A 10,048-nucleotide genomic window follows, 5' to 3' on the forward strand; every position below is an offset into this window, starting at 1 on the left:
ACCAGGAAAGTGTAACAGATCTAAATTTCTATGTGCTTAATGAAGTAGCCTCAGATTATATGCCAAAAATTGGTAGAAGTACATAGGAAAATTGGCAAATCCATCCCCTTAGTCATGCTCTTAAATATACCTCCCCCAGTTATTGATAGATCAAGCAAATGGAAAAACCAGTAAGATACATATTTGTATAACACAATTTAATGTTTATGGGGAGTAAAAATGCATGCCTTACAATTATAGAATATATGTTCTCAAACATATATAACACACTTAAAATAATTGCTACTATAGAGTGCAGTAAAGTAAGTCTCAACAAATAACAAGTGTATATTATATAGATCATGTTCTTTGACCACAGTATATTTTATTCAAAAACCTACACCAACAAAAATTGTAAATTACTATGTTTGGGGACTTTAAAATAGCCACATCAAAAACTCTTACATTAAATAACTCTAGTATGAAGGAAGAGATCACATAGAAGCTTACTAATACTTAGAACTAAAATGAAATGTAAATATTGTTTATCAAAACATGTGGAATTCAGGGGAAATGGTATTTAGATGATTACAAGAGAGGAAAAGCTGAAAAAATAGTGAACTAAATTACCAACTTAAGAATTTTTAAAATTCTTTTTTTTTTTTTTTAATTTATTTTTTTATTGGTGTTAAATTTACTATCATACAGAATAACACCCAGTGCCCGTCACCCATTCACTCCCACCCCCCACCCTCCTCCCCTTCTACCACCCCTAGTTCGTTTCCCAGAGTTAGCAGTCTTTACGTTCTGTCTCCCTTTCTGATATTTCCCACACATTTCTTCTCCCTTCCCTTATTTTCCCTTTCACTATTATTTATATTCCCCAAATGAATGAGAACATATAATGTTTGTCCTTCTCCGACTGACTTACTTCACTCAGCATAATACCCTCCAGTTCCATCCACGTTGAAGCAAATGGTGGGTATTTGTCATTTCTAATAGCTGAGTAATATTCCATTGTATACATAAACCACATCTTCTTTATCCATTCATCTTTCGTTGGACACCGAGGCTCCTTCCACAGTTTGGCTATCGTGGCCGTTGCTGCTAGAAACATCGGGGTGCAGGTGTCCCGGCGTTTCATTGCATTTGTATCTTTGGGGTAAATCCCCAACAGTGCAATTGCTGGGTCGTAGGGCAGGTATATTTTTAACTGTTTGAGGAACCTCCACACAGTTTTCCAGAGTGGCTGCACCAGTTCACATTCCCACCAACAGTGTAAGAGGGTTCCCTTTTCTCCGCATCCCCTCCAACATTTGTTGTTTCCTGCCTTGTTAATTTTCCCCATTCTCACTGGTGTGAGGTGGTATCTCATTGTAGTTTTGATTTGTATTTCCCTGATGGCAAGTGATGCAGAGCATTTTCTCATATGCATGTTGGCCATGTCTATGTCTTCCTCTGTGAGATTTCTGTTCATGTCTTTTGCCCATTTCATGATTGGATTGTTTGTTTCTTTGGTGTTGAGTTTAATAAGTTCTTTATAGATCTTGGAAACTAGCCCTTTATCTGATATGTCATTTGCAAATATATTCTCCCATTCTGTAGGTTGTCTTTGAGTTTTGTTGACTGTATCCTTTGCTGTGCAAAAGCTTCTTATCTTGATGAAGTCCCAATAGTTCATTTTTGCTTTTGTTTCTTTTGCCTTCGTGGATGTATCTTGCAAGAAGTTACTATGGCCGAGTTCAAAAAGGGTGTTGCCTGTGTTCTTCTCTAGGATTTTGATGGAATCTTGTCTCACATTTAGATCTTTCATCCATTTTGAGTTTATCTTTGTGTATGGTGAAAGAGAGTGGTCTAGTTTCATTCTTCTGCATGTGGAGAATTTTTAAAATTCTTAAAAATTAATTTATTTAAAGTAGACTCCACATCCAGCATGGGACTTGAACTCATGACCCTGAGATTAAGGGGCACACACTCCACTGCTGAGCTGGCCAGGTGCCCCTCAACTTAAGAATTTTTTTAATATAAGAACATAGAAAGGAGATAACCACAGAAAGTGATAACAAAAAATTAACAAATTAAAAAACTAGTTTTATTATAAGGATGACTAAAAACCCCTGGCAATATTGACTAAGAGATGGAAATATAGAAATATAGTGAATACTAAGCTACAGAAAGGTAAACATGTAGATAAATATATATCAATACTGATGATATGAAAATAATGTCTTATGAATATTGAAATACTTGTCAGTAATACATAAAATGGAGAGAGCGGATGTTAAATGTTCTAAGGCTCTAGAATTATGAGGAAAGTGGTGAAGTACTATATTTTTTTAGACAGTAATAAAGGATATATGATGTGATCTCTGAGATAACGACCAAAAAAATATTAAAGGAGGGGAGCCTGGGTGGCTCAGTTGGTTAAGCTTCTGGCTTCCCTTGAGGTCATGATCTCAGAGTCCTGGGATTGAGCCCCATGAAAGGTTCCCAGCTCAATCAGGAGTCTGCTTCTCCATCTCCCTCTGCTCCCCACTCCCACCAGCTCATGTTGTCTTTCTCTCAAATAAATAAATATTTTTAAAAATTGTAAAGAAACGTGTAACTGACAAGTTAATAGAGGGAAAACAATGAACTTGTAAAAGATTAAGGCAAATGAAGGCAACAAGAGAAAATTTTAAAAAGTAGATCAAGTAAATAGCGAGTAGCTAAAAAGCCAAATATATAAATACTACATTAAATATAAATGGATTAAATGCCCCCAATGAAAGTCCAGGCTGACATTTATACACACAGACACAGAGACATACACCTTAAAGACGACAGGAAAGGTGAACAGAAAATGTACTCTTTACAATGACTTGTCCTTAGCAATTGGATAGAGCAGAGAAGGGAATGAGAAGACCATCTACATCACAGTATTGGAGACAGAGACAACTCACTCTGGGAAACCCATTCTGAGCCTAAGAAGAAGAGTGGGTTTGTGGGAAGAGGAATGGGATAGGAGGGGCAATGGGTTAGGAATAGCAGGAACAGAGTCACCTATTCTCTTTCAGTTTATAATCCCTTTCAATCAGTTTCCGCTCATTTGTTGAGTATAATCTGATCCTTGCTTAACATAACTTATTCATGAAAACGTGTTACAGGTATTTTTATTATTATTTTACAGATTTAAAAAACCACATCCAAAAGGAACGAAGTCATTTATTCAATTTCTAATCATTAGGGGAGTGGGTTCAAAAGCAGGACTGTGACTCCAAAGCCGGTAATTTTTTTACACGAGCAGTGGAGAAGGAATGCATGATGTCAAAAGAAAGAAGAAAGTAAGTAAAAGAAGATGTTGGTATTTGTTATCAGTCAAATACTGCCCCATAATAACACAAAACTTTGGTGGCTTTCAACAATTAGCACGTATTGGGCTTGTGCATCTGCAGGTAAGTCTAGAGTTCCAGAAGCTGATCTTGTCTGGGTTTGGGTGTGTGGCTTTGCTTCTCCCTGGTGATCTGTGGGGCAGCAGGGACTCCACATGTCTTTCATTCTCCTCCTGAGCCCAGTGGTGCGAGCCTTGGTATATGACTCCTATAGTGATTGCAAAGGTACCAGAAGGGAAATCTAACCACCAAGTGCATGCCACGCCTAATGTCTCAAGTTGGCTAACATTTGTCAGTGAAAGCGAATCATATGACAAAGCCCAAGGTCAAAGGGTGGAGTCTTTCACTGCTGAGTTATATGGCAAAGGTTTGGATATAAGGGGAGAAAAAGAGAATCAGTAATGTACTCTACCATTTTCCTAGCAAGAATCACAATTTACTTTTTTAAGGAGTTGACATTCATACCGATTTGGAAAATGCCTATTTTTATATAAGTCTTCTAAAGACTAGCCCTCTGATCTATATAAAAAACATAAAGCATTTTTGCTTATCACTTTCCTTATAAGCTGATAATGGAGAATGGGATCAGACACTCTTTATCAATCACCAACAGGGTGATCAAAATGCTCTGTGTAACCTTTATAGAGAAATCAAGAGCAAACTTGGAAATGAGGGATGATGTAGATAGAGGATGCAAAGATGAATAAACATGCATGGATGGGCTGTGGGGATCTAGGTGACAGGTGACATTATTATTCACATTAGAAACACAGAAAAAGGAAAATGCACCAGAGGAAGATACTCAGCTCAGTTTTGTTGTTGTTGTTGTTGTTGTTGTTGTTGTTGTATTGAGTGTGAGGCAACTCTAGATTATCCAGAAAGTAGAAACAGATCTGTTGTGAGAGGAAGAGTCTGGAAAGGAGATACAAATTGGAGAGTAATCTGCAAATAGGTATAAATTCAGGGCATGCACCTGGATGAGAAAGAAAGAAGGTGTATGCATAAGAAAAGAAAAATTTGCTAAGGACAGAAATCTGGGCTTTCCATTCCTTAAGGAACAACTGGTAGAGGCAGAAAACTACCTACCAAAGAAAAGTGGGGAAGAACAGTTGAAGAGGAGACTCAGAAGACAGAAGTGTTGAAAAAAAAAATCCAAAAGAGAAGAAAATTTGAAACGGAGGACACATTCTGTGTTGTCAAATGCCATAGAGGAGGCAAGGTGGGTGAAGACTAAAGCCGAGCATTTGATTTCATGATTGCATTAATGAGAAATGTGGGGTGAAAATTAGATAAATGAGTAGGAGTGGAGAAAGGGACCAACTGCAGAACAGATGATGGAAAAGGCTGGAGATGGAAACAAACAGTGTGGCAGTTTGGGAAGATTCAGTGTCAAGAAAAGATGTCAGGGAGACTCCAAGCAGCAGAAGAGGCAAAGTCACATGTATGGACCACCTGCTGTTTGCCAGACTGGGAGCTAGGTGTGCTGATACCTATTTGTACAGTTAAATAAGCTGAGGGAAGGAACAAGGGCAGCCAGAAACATTAGAAATACAAAAGGTGGGAGAATAGAGGAAGCAAATCTTTAAGAGGATAGGATCAAAAGTACAGGTGGACAGATTGATGTTACAAAATAGCTCATTCTGTGACAAAAAGCACGGAAATGTTCAGGTGAATACAAAACATGAGCAGCTCCTGTACAGGGAGAAAGGAAAGTCAAGGGACTAAGCAAGGGTTACTTTCTTCTCCTGCAGCCAGTGCCATGTTCATCATCTGAGAATGGGGGATGGATAAGCAGAGAAATGGACTCAGAGGAGTCTTATGGAGAAGACTGTTACATGGACAGAGGAAGTACTTGCATGTAAGTGCTAATTGTAGGAAGTTTTGTTACTAAACTGACCAAAAAAAGTCACTCTGTGTAAATAAATTTTGCTCTATAGAAACAATTGTTTTGATGAATTTTCTTAGTGAAAATCGGCCTAGAGTTGAGTCAGGGGCATATCAATTAGAAGGTCACACAGTCATGGGATCATAGAGCTCGAAATGGGTATAGAGCTCACCCGATCCAATAGCTCAGAACATACACTTCCTGAACTACGTGATGAATTTCTTCACCTTTTCTTTCGTATACTCAACATTTATTATATACTTATCAGGGAGGTACCTGGGTGGCTTAGTCACCTAAGTGTCCAACTCTTGATTTCGGCTAAGGTTATGATCTCAGGGTCATGAGTGGAGCCCTTTGTCGGGCTGTAAGCTGAGTGTGGAGCCTGCTTAAGATTCTCTTTCCCTCTCCCTCTACTCCTCCCCCCTTTACCTTCCCCCTCCAGTCGTGCTCTCTTGTTCTTTCTCTTTCAAAAAGATACTTATCATGTAAACAGATTCTGTTCTAGATATTCAGGAAATGGCAGTAAACAAGAGACAAAGATCCCTATCTTCGTAGAGCTTAAATTGTAGTGAGGAGAGACAAACAGTGAACAAAATAAATTGCTGTTGCAGTTATATAGCATACTAGAAGGTGACAAAGGCCAAGAAGAATGAATCAGGGAAAGTATAAGGCACACTCTAGGGTTAGGGCAGGAAGCAAGCAAGGAAAGATCACAGTAAAGGAGATATTTGAACGAAGACTTCAAAGAGCACAAAGGAGTGAGTCATGAATATTACAGGGAAGAGGCATTCTAAAGTGAATAGCAAGTGCAAAGTCCCTGAGACAAGGTTGTGCTTGGCATATTTGAGAAGCAGCAAGGAGACCTGTGAGCCTGGAGCAGAGAGAGCAAGGGAGAGGGTTGTAGGAGGTACGATTAGGGGGATAAGAGGAGGCAAATCATGGAGATCCTTATAAGCCATTGGAACAACTTGAGCTTTTATTCTGAACATTGGGGATCCACTAGAGTCTATCATTCAAAAAACTGTTACGCGATCTCACTACATACATAGAAACATGCTGATAGTGAGAATGGGTTGTAGGGGAACAAAGATGGAAGAAGGGAAACCACTGGCAGGCTGATACAGTTATCCACATGAAAGATGAACTGAGTCTGGACAAGAACAGTAGCAGCAAAAGTGATGAGATGTGGTAGGGTTCAAATTATATGCTTAAAGTAGAATTTACAGGATTTACTGATGGATGTGGGATTTGAGAAAAAGACAAGTCAAAGAATACTCTAAGGTTTTGGGCTGAGTAAATGGAAGAAAGTAGACACCAATGACTAGGATGGGAAGACTGTTAGGTAAAGCACATCTCGCCAGGAATATGAGGAGTATGGTTTGGACATGGTAAGTTTGAGATGTCTACTAGAAAGACTAGTGGAGATGTTGCATAAGTCACTCGATGTAAGCATCTGGAGAATAAATAATAATATCCACCCATTTGTTAGACATTTATTGGGCTTCTGCTTGGTGCCAAGCTTTGTGTTAGGTACAGTGATTACTAAGAGCTTTGCTTCCAGAGAATTCATGAACTGGTGGGAAAGACTGGCCTCCAACCTGATATATGAGGTGGGCTAAGTAGATAGCATAGAAGGTGGGGGGGAGGGGCGGGTGGTCAACTTTGCTGGAATAGATGACTCAATTAAGACAGAGGCAGAACAGGGCATTGGTTAAGAGCACAGACTCTGGATAAATGGACCTAGATATGGACCTAGATTTGAGTCCCACCTCCATCATTTATTAGTTCTGTGATCTGAGCATGTAAGTTGCTTAACATCTCTAAGGTTTCTCCTATGTCAACTAGGGATATTAATAGAACCCTTAGGAGCCAATATTTCTGTTAGTTGTCATATTAACCCAAATTACTTACTGACTGGACCTGTGGCCAACCAGGCTGCTACTGCCCCTGCATGAGATGTCTGTGTATCAGAAAAGCCCTGACCATGTTTTCACGATGGCTTCATTCTGATTCTTTCTACTGCTTATAGGATCAATGAAAAAACCACTTTGGCTCCTCAAGACTATTATGAATATCTCTGTTTTTACAGTTCCAGAAGCCACTGAGGGTGAGGATGTTACTTCAAATACGTTTTCCCTATGGCGTAAAATACACTGAGGAAAAAAAATATATAGCTCTTGACTCAGATCCATTCAGTATATCCACCCAAACTTGCCAGAGTTATGTAATGAGAACCAAATGATAGCCCTATGATAACCAGTATTGTCGCCATAAAGTATCTTGAAATTTGAAACTATCCTATAAAATTTAATAATATGAACTCTTTCCATTTTTTTTAACATTTTTTAAAATTTTTATTTATTTATGATAGTCACACAGAGAGAGAGAGAGGCAGACATAGGCAGAAGGAGAAGCAGGCTCCATGCACCGGGAGCCCGATGTGGGATTCAATCCCGGGTCTCCAGGATCGCGCCCTGGGCCAAAGGCAGGTGCTAAACCGCTGCGCCACCCAGGGATCCCGAACTCTTTCCATTTTCAAGTAAATCTTCTTTTGCCACAGGTAAATTAAGTCCCTCCAGATGATCTTAATTTTGTCTTTTTCCATAAGGAAAATCAAATATCCCAACTATGTGTTGCATCTTTCCATTCTAGTCCCTGCGTGGTGCCCAGTTATCTTCTCCAACCATGGGTCAGAAGCTGCTGCTTCTGGGTTTAGGACCCAAAGTGGCTCTGAACAATGTCACTCATTCATCCTACTCTTCTAGGAATCCATAGTTAAAGGACACATGGGATTGTCCTGGCACCAGCCCCACACCTACAAAGTTTAGAAAACTCAAGGATGTCTCGGAACCAGTGTGACATCTGCAGTACTGCCAACTTCATTAGATAATCATATCTCCCAACAAAAACTTACGTTCTTAGATCCATACTGTCTTCTAAATCCACATTGCTATTTCCAGCAATTTTCCAGCTATTTCTACTACTATGTCCATAGACAAATAATGGTACCTTTAAGCAACTAAAGGGAAGGAGGGAAAGGAGTGATAAGAAAAAGGCTATGGTTTTGGTTTCTGTGGAGTACCAATCAATCCAAGTCCACCACTTACACTGAGAGAGAAATCTGCCCTTAAGAAGCTTCCTATGCCGTAGGGGAAAATCCATCTTTCCTGCAAACCATCTCCTCTCTCGAAGAATGGCTTTTGAAATCCTTCTCTTCTTGCATGATTTGGAAGTTTCTGGCCAGTTTGTGGCTTTTCTCTGAGTAATCCCTTCCTTTAGCCTCCACACTATGTTTTTCCAGTCTCTTTTAATTTCCTTTCCCAATTCCCATTTAATTCCTGCCTATCTGGCTTCCCATTGCTGAATTCTTCGGAGTGAGAGATAGTGAGGACCTCTACCTTGATTGTCAGCTTCCTCTTCCCTGTATTCCAGAGTCAGACAAACCAAGTTCATAGGCTTATACCCTTGCTCTACCCAAATCCCAATCTCCAACTCTTATCCCTGTATTTTTCCAATGTCAGCAAAATCCTAAATCTTTCCTAGCCCTGTGATGCTGCTGGTGGTTCTCTCCAATCTTGTACCTCAGGGACCGAAAGAAAAACAATAGGTTGGAAACTTGCTTATCTGCTGTGATTGGGATCAGTAATTTTTTGGGGGGTGGGGTGTTCAGTAACTTGTCACACAATCTACAAAGCTGGCAAAGCATTTTTAAAAGATACATTCGTGGTATACATTTTAATTTCAAACATGTAAATCTGCGTTTATTTCCCATTTTGTAAAGCCTGTATTGCATGGTGATTAGTCTGAGTTTAAATCTAGATCCATTGTTGACCACTTTTGTGACTTTGTGGATTGATGAGAGCACACAGCACTTACCCTGTGCCAATTTCCTAAGTGCTTTATTATGTTCACTAATTTACTCTTTACAAGCACCCTATTATATTAGTCTTCTGGGGATGACTAACAATTACTATAAACTGAGTGGCTTCAAACAACAGAAATGTATTCTCCCAAAGTTCTAGGAGCTAGAAGTCCAAATTTAAGGTGTCAGCAGAGCTGGGCTCCCTCCAAAGGGAAGAATTCTTTCTTGCCTCTTCCTACATTTTGATCACATCTGCAGAAGCCCCATAAGGTCACATTCACAGGTACCAGGAAATTGGACTTCAGCAAATCCTTTGGGGAATCATACACCTAAGAAGAAAGAATTCGTGACTAATTTCACAAATAAGGAAACTGAAGCACAAAGAAATGAAATAACTTGCTTAAGGTTACACAGCTAGCGATTAGTAAAACCGACATTTAAATCCAGGCTCCAGTTTGGCTCACAATTCTTTCTCTTCACCACTAGTTAAGACTCCCTCTAGGCAGAAGAAGGAACCCCAAGGGTATAGCGTGCTGCTCCTGGCACTACCGAACCAAAGCCTGAACTCTGAGCTGCCTGAGGCTACCAAAGGGGATCCAAACCCAAATATCTGAAAGGTCAGGTTCTGCTCACTTGCAGACTTGCAGTTGCACTTGCAGTTTAAGGAATTACCACTGGAGGCCGACACCCAATGCCAGAGGCTAGGTTCCTCCACAGAGACTCCAGGTCTGCAAAACTGTTGGATGGAATGAACTAGGACCATGTCTGGGACCTCGAATTTTTGAAAGCTCCCTACTGCTGCCTCAAATTTTAAAGAGATATCAGTACAAAAACTGGGCTTCCTGGAACCACCTAGATCTTTGGACCTCAAGCCTTCATACACGGTCGAGCTAAGTAAGAGGCAGTATATTCACCTTCTGGCACTCTGACCTGAGCAATCTAAACAGGGAA

At 39.9% G+C, this 10,048-nt stretch overlaps 1 long non-coding RNA gene across 1 annotated transcript; it reads left to right on the top strand.

The window, feature by feature from the left end:
* The first annotated feature begins 1,930 nt into the window (after positions 1–1,930).
* Positions 1,931–5,236, top strand: LOC111096095. The gene is made up of 3 exons (XR_005358837.1): positions 1,931–3,302; positions 4,406–4,569; positions 5,102–5,236. It is a non-coding gene; the product is annotated as an uncharacterized LOC111096095 (long non-coding RNA).
* The last annotated feature ends 4,812 nt before the right edge of the window (positions 5,237–10,048 follow it).

Source organism: Canis lupus, chromosome 5, assembly GCF_011100685.1.
Source record: "Canis lupus familiaris isolate Mischka breed German Shepherd chromosome 5, alternate assembly UU_Cfam_GSD_1.0, whole genome shotgun sequence".
NCBI classification, from domain to species: domain Eukaryota; kingdom Metazoa; phylum Chordata; class Mammalia; order Carnivora; family Canidae; genus Canis; species Canis lupus.